The 17,860-nt window shown below is 44.1% G+C and overlaps 1 non-coding gene across 1 annotated transcript; it reads left to right on the plus strand.

The window, feature by feature from the left end:
• The first annotated feature begins 17,475 nt into the window (after positions 1 to 17,475).
• Positions 17,476 to 17,582, plus strand: LOC133062935 (U6 spliceosomal RNA). Its single transcript, XR_009694255.1, has one exon. It is a non-coding gene; the product is annotated as a U6 spliceosomal RNA (small nuclear RNA).
• The last annotated feature ends 278 nt before the right edge of the window (positions 17,583 to 17,860 follow it).

Here is a 17,860-nt window from a genome sequence, read left to right on the forward strand (position 1 = left end):
CTGAAATGTTTCTCGCCTGCATTTTTATATGGTTTAATCCTTCTCATCCTTTAGATCTCTGCCCAAGTATTATCTCCTAAAAGGTCCTTCCTTGACCATCTGACAAATCACATTGCATGTTTTACTGCATCTCTCCTGCATCAGTTTGTGATTTTCTCAACTCCGTTCCTAAACACCAGGCCCTTGTCTGGGACCTCTCCTGTCCTTTGTTGTTGTTTAGTCACTCAGTCGTGTCCGACTCTTTTGTAACCCCATGGACTATCGTCTGCCAGGAGCTCACCTGTTCTAGTCATCACTGAATCCCTGGTACATAGCCCAGTACCTAGTGCAAAGCAGGTTCTTAATACTTATTTGTTGAATGACTGAATGATTGTGGCCCTACAACACCTGGACATAGTCCATGTGTGGACCAATGAAAGAGTTTCTGGTGCTTCTGCCATGGGTGTTCCTGTTTTGGCTGCTCAACCTCCAAGCATCCTTCTTATTTTTTTAAAAAAATATTTATTTATTTGGCTACACTGGGTCTTAGTGGTAGCATGTGAACTCTTGGTTACAACATGTGGGATCTAGCATCCTAACCAGGGATTGAAACTGGGTACCTGCATTGAGAGTTTTGAGTCTTAGCCATTGGACCGCCAGGGAAGTTCTAAGCATCTTTCTTTTGAGGGAACCCAAATTAGGTGGTAGGTAGGATAGATGAAGGACCTTGCCCACTGTGGTGGGTTGAAGTGTGTCTCCCCCAAAAGTTATGTTGAAACTCAGACTCTTAGTACCTATGAATATGACCTGATTTGGAAATAGGGTCTTTGAAGATGTAAACAGTTGACATGAGGTTATATTGCAGTAGGGTGGGGATGTTATACTGGAGTAGAGTGGGCCTTTAATCTAATGAATGATATCATAAGAAGGCTGTGTGAAGAGACAGAGACATAGAGAGGTAAGACGGCTATGTGTAGAAAGAGGCATGGGCTGGAGTCATGCCTACAAGTTGAGGAATGCCAAAGCTTGCTGGAGGGCTTCCCTGGTGGCTCAGTGGCAAAGAATCCACCTGCCAATTCAGGACACACAAGTTCAATCCCTGGGCCGGGAAGATCTCCTGGAGAAGGAAATGGCAAGCCACTCCAGTGTTCTTGCTTGGGAATCCCATGAACAAGAGGAGCCTGGCAGGTGACAAACCATAGGGGTCGCAGAGTTGGACACAACTTACCAACGGAATGAGAACAATAACAAGGCTTGTTGGCAACTATTTAGAAGCTGGAAGAGGCAAGGAAGTTCCCCTCCTAGACCTTCTGTGGGGAGCATGACCCTGCCAAGCTTTTGGTTCAGAACTGCGAGAGGGTAAATTCCTATTCTTTTAAGCGACCCAGTTTGCGGTAATTTGTTATTGTAGCCCTAGAAGGCTAGTATAATGATATCTGTCCCTTTAAGTCTGGGGTCCCCTGCCTACTGCTGGCCTGTCTCTATGTAACATTTCCTATCCTTGTGCTCACTGGAAGGGAATCTGCCTGCCAATGTGGGAGTCACAAGAGACAAAGGTTCGATCCTTAGGTTGGGAAGATCCCCTGGAGGCAGAAATGGCAACCCACTCTAGTATTCTTGCCTGGGAAACCCCATGGACAGAGGAGCCCGGCAGGCTTTGCTCATGAGGTTGCAAAGAGTCAGACACGATTTAGTGACCACACACATGCACACACAAAATATACACAGCATAACATTTACCATTTTCACCATTTTTAAGTGTACAGTTCGGTGGCATAAGCACATTCACACTGTTGTGCAACTGTCACCACCATCCCTCTCCAGAACTGATTCATCTTCCCAAACTGAAACTGTCCCCATTAAACATGAAGTCCCCACTCCCCTCCCAGAGCCCCTGGCCCCCACTCTACCACTCTGTCTTTATGAATCTGACTGCTCTAGGGACTTCATATAAGTGGAATCATCAAATACTTGTCCTTTTGTCTCTGGTTTATTCACTTAGCATAGTGTCCTCAAGGTTCATCCACATTGTAACATGTAGGCATGATTCTAACTGTGAGCTAGGAAAAATATCCCCACTTCGAAAGTAATCCAAGAGCATTTTAATGGTGAGTATGAAGAGGATTTGGTGATTTTTTTTTTTGTTTCCTTCTAACCTTTCTGTATTTCCCCAATTTTTCTACAATGAATATGCATTATCTTGACAATAAAAAGGTCTTTAAAAAATTTACCCTCTGTTTATCTCTCCCTTTCTTGTGCTCCAAAGTCACTGTGGATGGTGACTGCAGCCATGAAATCAAAAGACGCTTGCTCTGTGGAAGGAAAGCTATGACAAACCCAGTGAAAGTGAAAGTCGCTCAATTGTGTCTGACTCTTTGCAACCCCATGGACTATAAAGTCTGTGGAATTCTCCAGGCCAGAATACTGGAGTGGGTAGCCTTTCCCTTCTCCAGCGGATCATCCCGACCCAGGAATCAAACTGGGATCTCCTGCATTGCAGACGGATTCTTTATGAACTGAGCTAATGACAAACCTAGACAACACATTGAAAAGCAGAGACATCACTTGGCTTACAAAGCTGTGGTTTTTCCACTAGTCATATATGGATATGAGATTTGGACCATAAGAAAGGCTGAGCGCTGAAAAATTGATGCTTTCAAGTTGTGGTGCTAGAGAAGACTCTTGAGAGTCCCTTGAACTGCAAGGAGATCAAACCAGTCAATCCTAAAGGAAATCAACCCTGATGCTGAAGCTCCAATACTTTGGCCACCTGATGCAAAGAGCCGACCCATTGGAAAAAACCCTGATGCTGGGAAAGATTGAAGGCAAAAAGAGAAGGGGGCAGCAAAGGATGAGATGGTTAGATGGCATCACTGACTCAGTAGACATGAATCTGAGCAAACTCTGGGTGATAGTGGAGGATACAGGGGCCTGGCGTGCTGCAGCCCCCGGGGTGGCAAAGAGTCAGACACGACTCGGTGACTGAACAACAGCAATAGTTCTGCTAGGGCTCCCCAGTTCCTGGATATACCACTGAAGGTAGTACTAGCTTCAGTCCACCCATTGCCCATTTATTTTTCTGTTGCTTCTTCTGAATATCTGTCTGAACAACAAGTCTCAGCAGGATGCAAATATACAAACTGGACAAGTTGAGGAGCGTTTGGTGAAGGTGTGGGAGGAGGGCTAGGAACCCACACTATCAAAGTCAGTTGCATCTGGGAGCAGTTATCCATACCTGGAAGAACATTCTGGAAAGAAGGGAGCAGTTACTTCTAGAATTTGGAAAGAGCTACCTGCCTGGACCTGTGTTCTACAGTCTAGGGGCACTGATATATGCAGTGAGCACGTGGGGAGGGACTTGAGGGAAAAACTACTGAGGTCTCACCCTCCACCCCCTGTCCTCCTGCAAGGGGCTCCCTTAGCCTGAACCCAACAAGAAGCCTCAGGTGGCACTACTGGTTAAGAACCTGCTTGCCAATGTAGGAGATGTAAGAGACATGGGTTCGATCCCTGGGTTGGGAAGATGCCCTGGAGGAGGGCACATCAACCCACTCCAGTATTCTTGCCTGGAGAATCTTATAGACAGAGGCGCCTGGTGGGCTACAGCCCATAGGATTGCAAAGAGCTGGACATGATCGAAGCTGCTCAGCATGCAACCTGAAGTCAGAGAGCAAAGGAACCTGTTGGTATGATCGATGAGGGTCAGCGTCCTAAGACCAGAATTAGAGGAGGATGGAGAGTGTCTCAGGAGGCTGTATGGAAGTTGTATGGTGCCGTTTCTCACTGAGATTGAGCTCTGAGTGCAGGACTGGACTTCCTTACCCAGTACAATGCTGGGCACCAAACAGGTGTTCACTGGACTTCCTGGTGGTCCAGTGGCTAAGACGCCACACTTCCAAAGCAGGGGGACTGGGTTTGATCGCTGGTCAGGGAACTAGATCTCACATGCCACAACTAAGAGTTTGCATTACATTCTGTATGCTGTAACAAAGACTGAAGATCCGGGTGCTGCAACTAAGACCCGGCATAGCCAAATAAATAAATAAATAAAAGTAAACATTAAAACAAACAAAATAAAACACCCAAAGGTGTTCATCAACATTGAATAAATAATCATGAACTACAAGGAGACTGGCTTTTTAATTGTAAAACACACAAGTTTTAACATTGTAACCACTTTTTCCATTTTTATTGACATATAATTGACATATAAGATTGTAGAAGTTTTGGCTTTCCAGGTGGCACTTGTGATAAAGAATCTGCCTGCTAATGCAGGAGATGCAAAAGACGTGGGTTTGATCCCATGGACAGAGGAGCCTGGTGGGCTACAGTTAATGGGGTTGTAAAGATTGGGACAGGACTGAGCAACTGAGTGAGCACGCATGTGTGCACGTGCTCACGCACACACACACATACACACACACAGTGGAAGTTTAAGGTGTACAATGTGTTGATTTGATACATATATTTGTTGCAAAATAATTTCCACCATAGCCGTTGTAACCATTTTAAAGGCATAAGTTAGTGATAAGTACACTCATGTTTTTTGTAGCTATCACCACTATCTAGCTCCAAAATTTTTTTGTCACCCCAAAAGGAAACCCCATACCCATAAAGCAATCAGTCCCCATCCCCTTCTTGCTCCAGCTCCTGGTAACCACTAATCTGCTTTCTTTCTCTACAGATTTACCTATTCTGAATATCTTTTATTATTATTTATCTATTTGGCTGCACTGGATCTTAGTTGTGGCATGTGGGATCTAGCTCCCTGACCAGGGATGGAACCTGGGCCTCCAGCATTGGGGACATAGAGTCTTACCCACTGGACCACCAGGGGAGTCCCAGATTTACCTACTCTGAATATCCTGTGTGAAAGTGTTAGTTGCTCAGTCGTATCCGACTGTTTGCGACTGCATGGACTGTAGCTCACCAGGCTCCTCTGTTCGTTGGATTCTCCAGGCTAGAATACTGGAGTGGGTTGCCATGTCCTTCTCCAGGGTATCTTTCTGACCCAGGGGTTGAACCCAGGTCTCCCATATTGTAGGTGGATTCTTTACCGTTTGAGCTATATGGGAAGCCAGATATCTTACATAAATATAAATGTTGACTGGATTTTGGAGGTAGGTAACTTATCCCTTCATTTCTGACTTTCTTCTTTGCTCCCCTGAAATTCTGCTTGTGGTTGCAGACACTTGGCTTGCTGAGCAGGCCACTCTGGTAAGGAGGGTGGGGTCGAAGGAAGGGGGGGCAGGGGGGGCTGGCCTTCCTCTTCCCCCTCCCAAGCTGCCAGCCGTAATGAGACACTCCCTCTCCCTTAATGACTCTGGGGGCTTCGGGGATGCCGCAGGCTAGCTCTGCCCTAATTAATTCATTGGCAGTGAGTGCTTCCTGCAGAGTAATTAGCCTCAATTCCTCCATCTCAAGCTCCTTGTGGCTCAGTCCCTGCTCAGGCCCTATCCCACCACTGGAGCAATCGTCTGGGACAACCTGGGGATGCTCTGTTTGGGTTGGCCTGGCTTCCTAATGCTGGGGCCAGAGCTGGTCAGGGTGGACCTGGGGTGGGCTCAAACTCTGGCTGCACCATTTATTAACAATGCCTCCTGTGACTTGACTTCTTTGAGCCCACTTTCCCACTACAAATGGGAGCCAGTAGCCTTTCCCTTCTTGAAAGAATGAAAGAGGGACTTCCCTGGGGATCCAGTGGCTAAGACTCTGTGCTCCCAATGCAGAGGGCCAGGGGTTTGATCCCTGGTCAGGGAACTAGATCCCATATACTGAAACTAAAGATCCTGAGTGCTGCAACTAAGACCTGGAGTACACACACACACACACAAACGAAAAAAGGATGGAAGAGATACTCACAGGGACAGGGCAAGAGTGAGGAAAACGAGGCACTTGTCTGTAAAATGTGGTGTGTTTGCATGCTCAGTCGCCCAGTTGTGTCCGACTATTTCCGACCTCATGGACTGTAGCCCACCAGGCTCCTCTGTCCATGAAATTTTCCAGGTAAGAACACTGGAGTAGGGTGCCATTTCCTTCTTAGGGGATCTTTCCCACCCAGGGATCAAACCTCGTCTCTTGCATCTCCTGTATTGGCAGGCAGATTCTTTATCACTGGGACACCCGGGAAGTCCAACTTGTTAGGGGGATCCAAGAAAACCTCTGTAATTAAGAAAAATCATATCAGAATATTATTACTGGAATATTAACTTTGAGAAGTGATAGATATGTTTATGGCCCTGATGGTGGTGATAGTTTCATGGGTCTCTGTTGAAGTTGTTTAGTTCAGATTTTTACCTGTTGTTATACCTCAATAAAATAGTTAAGAGAAATGAACAGGGCAATGAATCACAAGGGGAGTCTGTGTGTATCTGTAACTTTGAAATACTGAAATAAGTCAGATTTTTTTTCTTTACAAATTATTCTTTGAAAATCTAAAAAGAGTACTTATATGTATATGTATAATTGATTATTTCTGCTGTATACCTGAAACTAATACAACATTGTAAATCAACTACTTTCCAATAAAATGATTTAAAAAAATTTTAAAATAATTTAAAAATTATTCTTTGAAGATATGGTTATGTTATCGTTTCCCCATTCAGAGATAATAGGAGTGTTCTCTGATAGAAAAATAATATTCCAATTTTAATAATTAAAAAGTCACACAGGGACTTACCTGGTGGTCCAGCGGTTAAGATTCTGCACTTCCCATGCAGGGGGCCCAGTTTCAATCTCTGGTCAGGGAGCTAGATCCTGCATGCCACGAGTAAGAGCCTGCATGCCTTAACTAAAGCTCTCGTGTGCTGTGACTAAAACTGGGTGCGGTAAAAAAAAGTCACACAAAATTAATGCAAAAGTCCATGGTAAGCAAAATATCAAAATGTTTATTTTAAAGACAGAATCAGTACGGAGTGTTGAGTTGAGCTATATGGAAGTCTGAAGCACAAGGAAAAATCAGGAATTCTGATCTTGTCTTTATTTGAAATGCTGATAACTTGTTCATTGTGGAATTTTTGCATTAATTTGATTTTTAAAAACACTGCATTGAAATACTCTTGAGTTTTTCTGGGCATTTCTTTACTTTTCCTTAAATTAAGGTGAAATTCAAGCAACATGAAATTAACCATTTGAAAGAGTACAATTCAACTGCTCAGCCATAAAAAAGGATGAAATAATGCCATTTGCAATATTATTTGACTGCAACTAAAGATTATCATACTAAGTGAAATAAGTTAGGAAGAGAGAGGCTACATTTTCACAAAAGTGAAAGAAAGAGTCTGTAGCATCAAGGAAAACAGTGCTTGTTGTCCATGATAAAATCTGGACTTTTAAAGGAAAATTAGAATTTTGAAAAATTTGTATTTACTACTGTAATCTCGACAGCGTGCCAACACTTAAAGACTTTTCTGATGAGATTGGTAGTCATATTAACAAATGTTACTTTTTGATACTGAATAATGAAATGTGTTAACACTTGGATGATCTGTGTAATTCAGGTGACTCGTGAATGATGTTTCAAAATCATCCATAGGTAAAAAGATGCACTCCATGGATTGTAATGTTAATAGAGTAGTAAAGATTCAGTGACGGTTTCAGATTCTGCTTTGCAACTATCCTTTAAAACATGTCAAGCCTCGGTACAGTCTCAAAGAATAGGCCTAATAACCTAAAAAGCTGATTAAAATACTCCTCTTTTCCAATCATCTGGGTGTTTCTGCTTAGAGACACATTATTTGATACATATTGTTGATTCATTAACACTGAATTCACAGCCAACAGCACTGTAACTCACAACTGAATGAAGTTTATCTAACACATAGATTTTCTCCATGAAGCACAACGCAGTCTTTTTATGCTAAAGAACATTAGACAGCATTTTTGCACTAGGCCTGGGGCCATTCCAAACAGCAAAATCAACAAAAAGCACAACAATTGGAAAAATGCGGCACTAAACAGATAGTGGAAAGGACATTTTTTACAGTATGACGCTTGAAATAAGAAGGCAGAGGGTTGCCTTGTTTGACTTTAGCTATATATTTGACCTCAGCATGTCAACCAGTTCAAATTTTCCATCACTCTGTGCATGACCATGAAAGTGCCATGGATATTGATTTTAGGGTACATAAAAATTTTAGCAGGTCAGTGAATTTACAAATATGGAATTCTCACACAAGGAGGGTCAATTGTATGAGAATCTTGTTTTCTTTTTTTTTTTTTAAAGGTTTTAAAAATAACATTTATTTCTTAAAAGTTAACATGTGCATGATAGGAAACCAAAAAACACAAGAAGCAAAAAACAGTCACTCACAATCACAGGCTTTTTTGATTTGTCCTTCTAGGTCTCATTTGTGTATTTTCATAACTAAGCATCCATTATTATGTAATTAAAATCATGCAGTTATGTATCATGCTGTTTCACACATCATAAATATTTATCATTTCAAAGTCTCAAAACCATAAGCATTTCATAACCAAGAATACACTACACCAACTCAATCTGGAAGGAAAAAAAGGTAATCCTGCCTTTCTTGGTGACAAAAATTTCAGAAAAGACAAAAATGGCAAAAAGCCTCTAGATAAAGATATTGGCAGAGTTATGATTAAAATACTGGTGGTGGTGGTTTAGTCACTAAGTCGTGTCCAACTCTTGTGACCCCCAAAGACTATATCCTGCCAGGCTCCTCTGTCCATGAGATTCTCCAGGTGAGAATACTGGAGTGGGTTGCTACTTCCTTCTCCAGGGTATCTTCCCAGGAATCAAACCTGGGTCTCCTGCTCTGCAGGAAGATTCTTTACCGACTGAGCTACAAGGGAAGCCCTTTGTAAAATACTACCTTCCCTTAATGTTCAATTAAAAATGAGACATAAAATGGTTGAGTACACAAATTATAATGCTTGCTTTCTTTTTATTAAGCTAGACATTAAAGCAATTTGTAAAAGTGTAAAATATTTCTACTCTCATAGCTTTTTCCTTGTTTTGGAAAATATAGTTATTTTTCACAAAAATCTGCTATTTATGTTAACATGTAATGAGTTTATTTTTATCCTAAAATGAATATTTGAGCACGTTCAGTTTTAATTTCTAACACAGTAAAGATTAGTAAGTATAACATATAGACAAAAACTCTTTTGAATCCTCCATAATTTTTTTAGCTCTTTTTTTTAATAAAGACTTTTTGTTTTTTAATGTGGACCATTTAAAAAGTTTTTGTTGAATGTGTCACTATACTGCTTCTGTTTTATGTTTTGGTGTTTTGGCCACTAAGCAAGTGGGATCTTAACTCCCCAACCAGGGATTGAGCCTGTACCCCCTTCACTGGAAAGCAAAGTCTTAACCTTTGGACCACCAGGGAAGTACTCCTCTCCGTGATTTTTTTAATCAGTTGACAAAATTTCTTAGGATAGTTTTAGATTTACAGAAAAACTGAAAAGAGTGCAGCCGCTGCTGCCGCTGCTAAGTCACTTCAGTCGTTTCTGACTCTGTGCGACCCTATGGACAGCAGCCCACCAGGCTCTTCTGTCCACAGGATTCTCTAGGCAAGAATACTGGAGTGGGTTGCCATTTCCTTCTCCAAAAAGAGTGCAGAGAATTTCCATATCCTCTCACTAACCCACCCACCCCCAAATTTCCCCTATTATTATTCCCCTACTATTAATACCTCTCAGGTGGCTCCATGGTAAAGAATCCACCTGCCAATGCAGGAGACCTGTGTTCAATCCCTAAGTCCAGAAGATCCCCTGGAGAAGGAAATGGCAACTCATTCCAGTATTCTTGCCTGGGAAATACCATGAACAGAGGTGCCTGGAGGGCTATAATCCAAAGGGTTGAAAAGAGTCAGACATGACTGAACCACTGAGCACACAGGTATAAAAGTGGGCTTCCTTGGTGGCTCAGAAGTAAAGAATTTGCCTGCCATTGCAGGAGATGTGGGTTCCATCCCTGGGCCAGGGAAGATCCCCTGAAGAAGGAAATGGCAGTCCACTCAGTATTCTTGCCTGAAAAATCCCACAGAGAGAGGAGCCTGATGGACTACAGTCCATGGGGTCACAAAAGAGCTGGACACGACTGAGGGACTAAACAACAACTGGTGATTCTAAGGTACAGCTAAGTTTGAGAACTGCTTATCGATTAATAGAAGGTGCTGTGTCAAGAAGGAAAGTGGGGGCTATATGCACAGAGTTGGAACTGGCTTGACTGCTTGCTGGCTGTGTGATCTTGGTCCAGTTGCTGAACCTCTCTGAGAGCCTGTTCCCTCATCTGCAAATTGAGGGTAGTGATAGCTACTACATAGGAATGTGAAGATTAAATACGTGTAAAAGAGCCTGGTTAGACTAGGAGGTGGCCATAAACAATTGCTCGGGAATAATAATAGCAAACACATATTGGGGTTTTAATCATATGCCAAGCTCTGTGCTCAGCTCTTAAAAAATGGCAATTAGTAGGAGATATTGGAAGGGACCAAATCAGGGCCATTTGGGAAGAAAAGCAAAATGAACACTGCCCGGGGTATCCAAGAGAGCAAAGAATAATATTAATTACAAGGCTACCAGCAGTGATTTGCCTCCCACTTGCACAAGGCTTCATGCTGCACGGAGGATTTCCAGGCTCACGCGCACTTTAATTTTCTCAGCTTTAATCTTCTGTGGGGTTGGCAGAGTCACCTCCATTGTTTAAATGAGGAGACCAGGCTCAGAGAGGGAGAGGGGCTGACCCAAGCTCACACAGCGGCCAACTGGCCAAAGATGGAGCGTGCACCCGGAGGGAGAAGCCGGGCAGCCGAGTCCACGCCGCGCCTTCCCTAGACCTGCGCTGAGGATGCGGGCGCGGGCCCAGTGATGCCGAGGCCTGGTCCCCGCGCTCTCCAGGGATGGTCGGGAGTCTGGAGGGCTCGGGAGGCGGCGGGAGGCCGGGGCTCGGAGGCGCGGCTCCGAGCTGGGGGCGGGGGCTAGACGCGAGAGAGGCCACTCACCCCTCCCCAAACACGCGATGCCCTTTCTCCCGCGCGGCTGCGGAACCTGGGCTGGGCGCGGGGGAGGCGGGGGTTATCCCGGAGGGGATCCCGCCCCCCCCCCACCTCCAACTGCCCGGCGCCCCCACACCCACGTGAACGCGGGGCCGGCGCGGATCCCACCAGCTGCACAGCGCGTCGCGGCTCCGCGCCGGTACCTCGGCCTTTTTGGTTCTGGAGCGGGCGCTGCGCGGTCTCTGGCGGGTCCCCGCTGCCCGGGCCGGGCGCTTCGCTGGGCTCCGGCACCTGCATCCCCGCGCAGCGCGCAGGCGGACGCGCGGGCAGGCCGCCCCCGCCGCTCCCGGCGCTGGTGAGTGCGAGCCCCGCGGCTCCGCGAGGGCGGGGGCTCTGAGATTTTGGGCAGGCGGGATCCGGGGCCGGCTGGGCCTATCATGGGGGCAGGCGGGTGGGGCCCCCCTTTCGCCCATGTTCTCATCTGTCGGCTGCTCTTTGTCTCAGCTGCTCCCTGCCCCGTGGAGTCGTAGCCTCCGCTCCTCTCCTGTAGCCTTGGTGAGTTTCCTGTCTCCTTGGTTACCCATCTCCGCTGTTGCCCATCCTGTCCCTCTTATCCGTGGCCTCTACCCGTGGCCACGTTTCCGTCTTTGCCTGGTGCCTGGTCCCTTTCCAAGGCTTGGTTCCCTTCCCCATCAGGGGGTTTATTCCTCCAATCCGGAGGGACCTGGCTGTGACTGAGACGTTGGCCACCGCTGCGGGGGGACTGGGTCCGAATTTGTATGAGAGGTGGTGGTGGTGATGGTGTGTGAGACCGAATTTTGAGTAGGAGTGCCAACCCACAGAGATGTGTGAGGCTGAATGTTTAAATGTGGGGAGGAATTTCGATGTCTGAAGTTTTGTGTCTTGTGTCCCAAGTTGTGTGTGTGTGTGTGTGTGTGTGTTATGCATCTGTCTGTATAGAGCTTCATTTACAAGGGGAGTTGTGCAAGATCCTGAAGGGGTGTGTGTGTGTGTGTGTGTATGGAGCTGTGTGTCTGGGGAGGACTGTGGGGTTTTGTGTCTGATGGCATGCATGAATGTCAAGTGTGTGTATGTTTGTGTGTGTAGGAATTGTATGACATGTTGCATGAATAGGGCTGCATTTCTTTTTTTTTTTTTAAATTGAAGTAAAGCTGATGTACAATATTACATAAATTACAGGTATACAATACAGTAGGGGCTTCCCAGGTGGCGCAGTGGTAAAGAATCTGCCTGCCAAACTGGAGATGCGGGTTTGATCCCTGGGTCAGGAAGAACCGCAGGAGAAGGAAGTGAATCTGCTCCAGTATTTTTGCCTGGAAAATCCCATGGACAGAGGAGCCTGGTGGGTTACAGTCCATGGGGTCGCAAAGAGTTGGGAACAACTGAGTGACTGAGCACCCATACAATATAGTGATTCACAATTTTTAAAGATTTACTTCATTCATAGTTATTACGAAGTGTTGGCTATATTCCCTATGTTGTACAATATATCCTTATGTCCTATTTTATACACAATAGTTTGTACATATAACTTCCTACCCCTGAGTTGCGGCTCCCCCCTTCGCTCTCCCCACTGGTAACCACTGATTTGTCCTCTATACCTGTGAGTCTGTCTCTCTAGTTTGTTGTGTTTTCTAGATTCCACATGTAAGTAATATGCAGTGTTTGTCTTTCTCTGTCTGACATATTTCACTTAGTAAAATGCCTGGAGTTGCATTTCGGAAGTTGTGTGTGTTGCCTGTCGAACAGTTCTGTGTGTGTGAGACTGTGTGTCTTTGTGCAGTTGTGTATATGCCAGTTGTACACAAGACGTGTGTGAGGTTGTGTGTTCAAGTGCGTGTGTGTAATGTATGTGATTTCCTCCTTCTCCTTCTCTCCCTTCACTCACTCACTCAGGCTAGCAGAGTATTGAGATAAAATGTATGGAAAGCATCCTCGTTTGCCCACTGTAGTTTGCTTCAGCTTTAGAATGTAGAAGCTCCTTCTTCTCCTCCTTGGTTCTGAGAGAAGGGTGGCTTTCACATCTCATCACATCTGAAAGTCTGGAGGTTGGGGGAAACAGGTGGGGCCCTTGTCTTTGAACTCCTGCAGATACTGGGGACACTGGGAGGGTCATTTCCTTATCAGGAGCCTAAGAAGCAGGGCCAAGAGAAGGCCCAGGACCAGGAAAGACTAGGCAAGAGAGAACAGATTGTGAGGGGAGAAGCCCCCAGGGGTCCAAGAGAGACTGAGAAGGGGCCAAGTGGAGGCCAAATTCCTGGGAAAAACCAGTTCAAGTCAAGTATTGCTTGGCAAGTAATGCAGTTAGGACTGAGCAAGACTGATGAGAAGACTCTCTTTCCTGTCAATGTTTTTCTCTGTCTTCAGTCATATGTCTGTTGCATTGATGCTTTTTATTAACCGTGGTTGTCATCTGTTTCATGCTCACTAGGTGCTCTTCTAAGTGTCACATGAATCGAGTCATCAAATCACATAGAAAGTGACCAGGTCCTGTAAGGTGGAGTTGGATTTGAAACAAAGAGCTCATGTGTGTTCTTCCTTTACAGCAGGGTTCTGCAAAAATTTTCAGTAAAGGACCAAAAACAGTATATGGACATCCATAAGATCTCTTTTGTCCAAACAACCCAACTCCACCACTGTAGCATGAAAGTAGCTGTAGAGAATAAAGAAATGAGCATGGCTATGTGCCAATAAAACTTTATTTACAAAAACAAGCAGCGGGCCAGAGTTGACCCTTGGACAATGGCTTGTCCATCCCTGCTGTTTCTCTTAAGGAAGACACAGGAAATAGACAAACTGACTGGATTTTTTTGTGATGAGTTCACATCTCAGCCGAATAATTCCTTTCAACCCATGGGCAAACATCACAATACTTCTTGGTGACTGGGAACATGCATCTTAGAGATGAGGGAGTAATCACACATTTGGTTTCCTGTCTGGGATTTTTCACAGCCAGCTGAAAAACACCATCGTGATTTCAAGATCCTTTGGAGCAAGATCCCAACTGGGGTTTGACTTTGGAACTAGGACTTAGAGCTGAAGGAAGCAGAGCCTGGAAAGCTGAGGCAGTTACCCTATCCCTGGGATATGCGGGCTGCATAAGAGGACAAGAAAGGCAGTGATCTCAGAAGTAGCTGCTCAGCCAGTGGCTTCACCGCTCCCCGCAACCCCGAAAAAAGTTCAGGAAACCACCTACTGGCCTATCTCTGATAGTTTCCCACTTGATCTGGATGGATTCAGGCACTGGGGTTGGGATTAGCGCTTGGGGAAAGGATGGCGAGGAGAAGAATCTGAAACCATGATCAGAGAGTAGCTGAGGAAAGCCAAGTTCTACAGTCATCCAGGCAACCCGAATATGCACAGCTCAGCACAGGATACAATATTTACTGCCTTCCTTTGGTTTGGAGACTTTTTTTTCCCTCTAGGAGTCAGATGAATCTAGTGTGCCTGTCAGGAAACTGACAGCACACTCGAAAAGGGGAGTTGAAAATTAAGGACTATTTACAAGGTTAAACCAGTAAAGTTGGTGCAACACTCAGGGAACAGCAAGAATATGGGAGTGGCAGGGAGGGAGCAAGAGGGAGACCTGGAGAGAGCTGTGGCTATAACAAAAATAGTCTTTATTATTTTTTAAATTGAAATACATATTGATATATAACATTGGATACATTTAAGATGTACACCTTGTTGTTTTGATATATTTATATGCTGTATAATATTGGTTTGGTCTGAAAAGTTCCTTTGGGTTTTCCCATATAACGTTATGGAAAAATCTGAGTGAACTTTTTGGCCAACACAGAAATATGATTGCCACTATAGCAAGAGCATTTTTATCATGCCAAGGGAGCTACAAACCCTCAGTGGGAAAAGATACTCTCTTTAACAAATGATGTTGGGAAAGCTGGTTAAACACGTGCAGAATAATAAAATCTGACCCCATTTTATACTGGGCTTCCCTGGTGGCTCAGGGGTAAATAATCTGCCTGCCAATGCAGGAGATGTAGGTTTGATGCCTGGGTTGGGAAGATCACTTCGAGAAGGAAATGGCAACCCATTCCAGGATTCTTGTCTGGGAAATCCTATGGACAGAGGAGCCTGGTGGGCTACAGTCCGTGGAGTCACAAAAGAGTTGAACGTGAATTAGTGACTAAACAACAATTTTATGCCACTTACAAAAGTTAACTTGAAAATGGGTTCAGTTCAATTCAGTCACTCAGTTGTGTCCGACTCTTTGTGACCCCATGGACTGCAGCACGCCAGGCCTCCCTGTCCATCACCAACTCCTGGAGTTTACTCAAACTCATGTCCATTGAGTCGGTGATGCCATCCAACCATCTCATCCTCTGTCGTCCGCTTTTCCTCCTGCCTTCAATCTTTCCCAGAATCAGGATCTTTTCCAGTTAGTCAGTTCTTTGCATCAGGTGGCCGAAGGATTGGAGTTTCAGCTTCAGCATCAGTCCTTCTGATGAACATTCAGGACTGATTTCCTTTAGGATGGACTGGTTGGATCTCCTTGTGGAGTCTTCTCCAACACCACAGTTCAAAAGCATCAATTCTTCTGTGCTCAGCTTTCTTTTTAGTTCAACTCTCACATCCATACATGACTATTGGAAAAACCATAGCTTTGACTAGATGGACCTTTGTTGGAAAGGTAATGTCTCTGCTCTGCTTTTTAATATAGGTTGGTCATAGCTTTTCTTCCAAGGAGCAAGCATCTTTTAGTTTCATGGCTGCAGTCACCATCTGCAGTGATTTTGGAGCCCCCCAAAATAAAGTCCCTCACTGTTTCCCCATCTATTTGCCATGAAGCAATGGGACCGGATGGATTGATTGAATGGATATAAGACTTAAATATATGACCTGAAACCATAAAACTGTTAGAAGAAAATGTTAGAAAGAAGTTCCCCTACACTGGTCCCATCAATGAGGTTTTTTTTTTTTTTTTTTTTTGATATGACAGCAAAAACACAAACAAAAGCAAAAATCAACAAGTGGTACTACATCAAACTTAAAAGCTTCTGTATGCAAAAAAACCAAAACCAAAACAACAGCAAAATGAAAAGGCAATCTACAGAAGGGGAGAAAAACTTTGTAGATCATACATTGGATAGGGGTTAATATCCAAAATATATAAAGATCTCATACAACTCAATAAGAAAAATCAATCTGAAAAATGGGTAGAGGAACTAGATAGTCATTTTCCAAAGAAGATGTCCAAATGTCCGACAGCTGCAGAATATTGTCTGATGGGAGCTGTGGCCTTATGTCAAGGAATATGTGCCTGTGTATGTGCTCACTTGTGTCCAACTCTTTGCTGCCCCATGGACTGTAGCCTGCCAGGCTCCTCTGTATAGGGGATTTTCCAGGCAAGATTACTGGAGTGGGTTGCCATTTCCTCTTCCAGGGGATCTTCCTGACCCAAGGATCGAATCCACATCTCTTGCATCTCCTGCATTGGCAGGTGGGTTCCTCACTACTGCATGACCTGGGAAGCCAGTCACTGCCAAACATGAGGCTGGCAGGGGGAGCTGGAAGAATGTTCCATCTCCATCTTTTCCCACTTTCCATTCTGCTGTTTTCCACTGGCCTGACTGAAATGGCAAGGGAGCCAGGGCAATGCTATCTCTAGTGGTTAGCCTTTTGCCTGGGAATGAATCTAGAGGGTTAACAGAATTTCCAGTATGCCTATGATAGGGCCACTGCCATTTGCTGTGAGGTCATATAGGCAAGTCTGCTTATCTTTCCAGATTAGGAGGTGTCCAGGGCCCACAATACTTTTAGGGACCATGCAAATGTTTATGCTTATTTTTTTTATTTTTATTTTTGCTGAGCCTCATGGCATGTGGGATCTTAGTTCCTTGACCAGAGAACAAACCCATGCTCCCCAAAAAGTGGAAGGCAGAATCTTAACCACTGAACCACCAGGGAAATTCCTGTTTGTGCTTCTTTTAAAATTACAATAAAGAATTTAACTTTCCAGGTTGAAGAAAATCTTTTAATATATAATCTTAATATATTCATTTAAAAAACTGGAGTGAAATGTACACAGAACAACTATCCATTTTAAAATGGCATTCAGGGGCATTTAGTTCATTTGCAACATTGTACAGCAATCACCTTTATCAAGCTCCAAAATAATATATTCACTTTTATACCAATGCAGTTGTAAAATATTTTTTAGAAGTTTATTTATTTTTAATTAAAGGATAATTGCAATATTGTGTTGGTTTCTGCCATACATCAACATGAATCGGCCATAGGTATACATATGTGCCCTCCCTATTGAACCTCCTTTCAACCTCCCACCCACCCCATCACACCCCTGTAGGTTAATTTTGATGTATGTTTTAATGGAGGAAGGGACTACAAAGGCAAATGTTCCTCAGACTCATGAAAGTCACAATTTCCAGGCTGCCCTGTGCATAAATGGTATTGGTAAAAGGATAGGTAAGTTTTAATTTCTATATGCATTTTATTTAATGTGTATTAAAATATAATCAGCATTTCAGTGCTCGCTTTGGCAGCACATATACTAAAATTGGAACGATACAGAGAAGATTAGCATGGCCCCTGCGCAAGGATGACACGCAAATTCATGAAGCGTTCCATATTTTTCCAGATCTGAAAGAGACACGTGCACCCCAGTGTTCACTGCAGCACTGTTTATAATAGCCAGGACATGGAAGCAACCTAGATGCCCATCGGCAGACGAATGGATAAGGAAGCTGTGGTATATATACACCATGGAATATTACTCAGCCATTAAAAAGAATTCATTTGAATCAGTTCTAATGAGATGGATGAAACTGGAGCCCATTATACAGAGTGAAGTAAGCCAGAAAGATAAAGACCAATACAGTATACTAACACATATATATGGAATTTAGAAAGAT

This window comes from Dama dama, chromosome 9 (assembly GCF_033118175.1).
Source record: "Dama dama isolate Ldn47 chromosome 9, ASM3311817v1, whole genome shotgun sequence".
Classification (NCBI taxonomy): domain Eukaryota; kingdom Metazoa; phylum Chordata; class Mammalia; order Artiodactyla; family Cervidae; genus Dama; species Dama dama.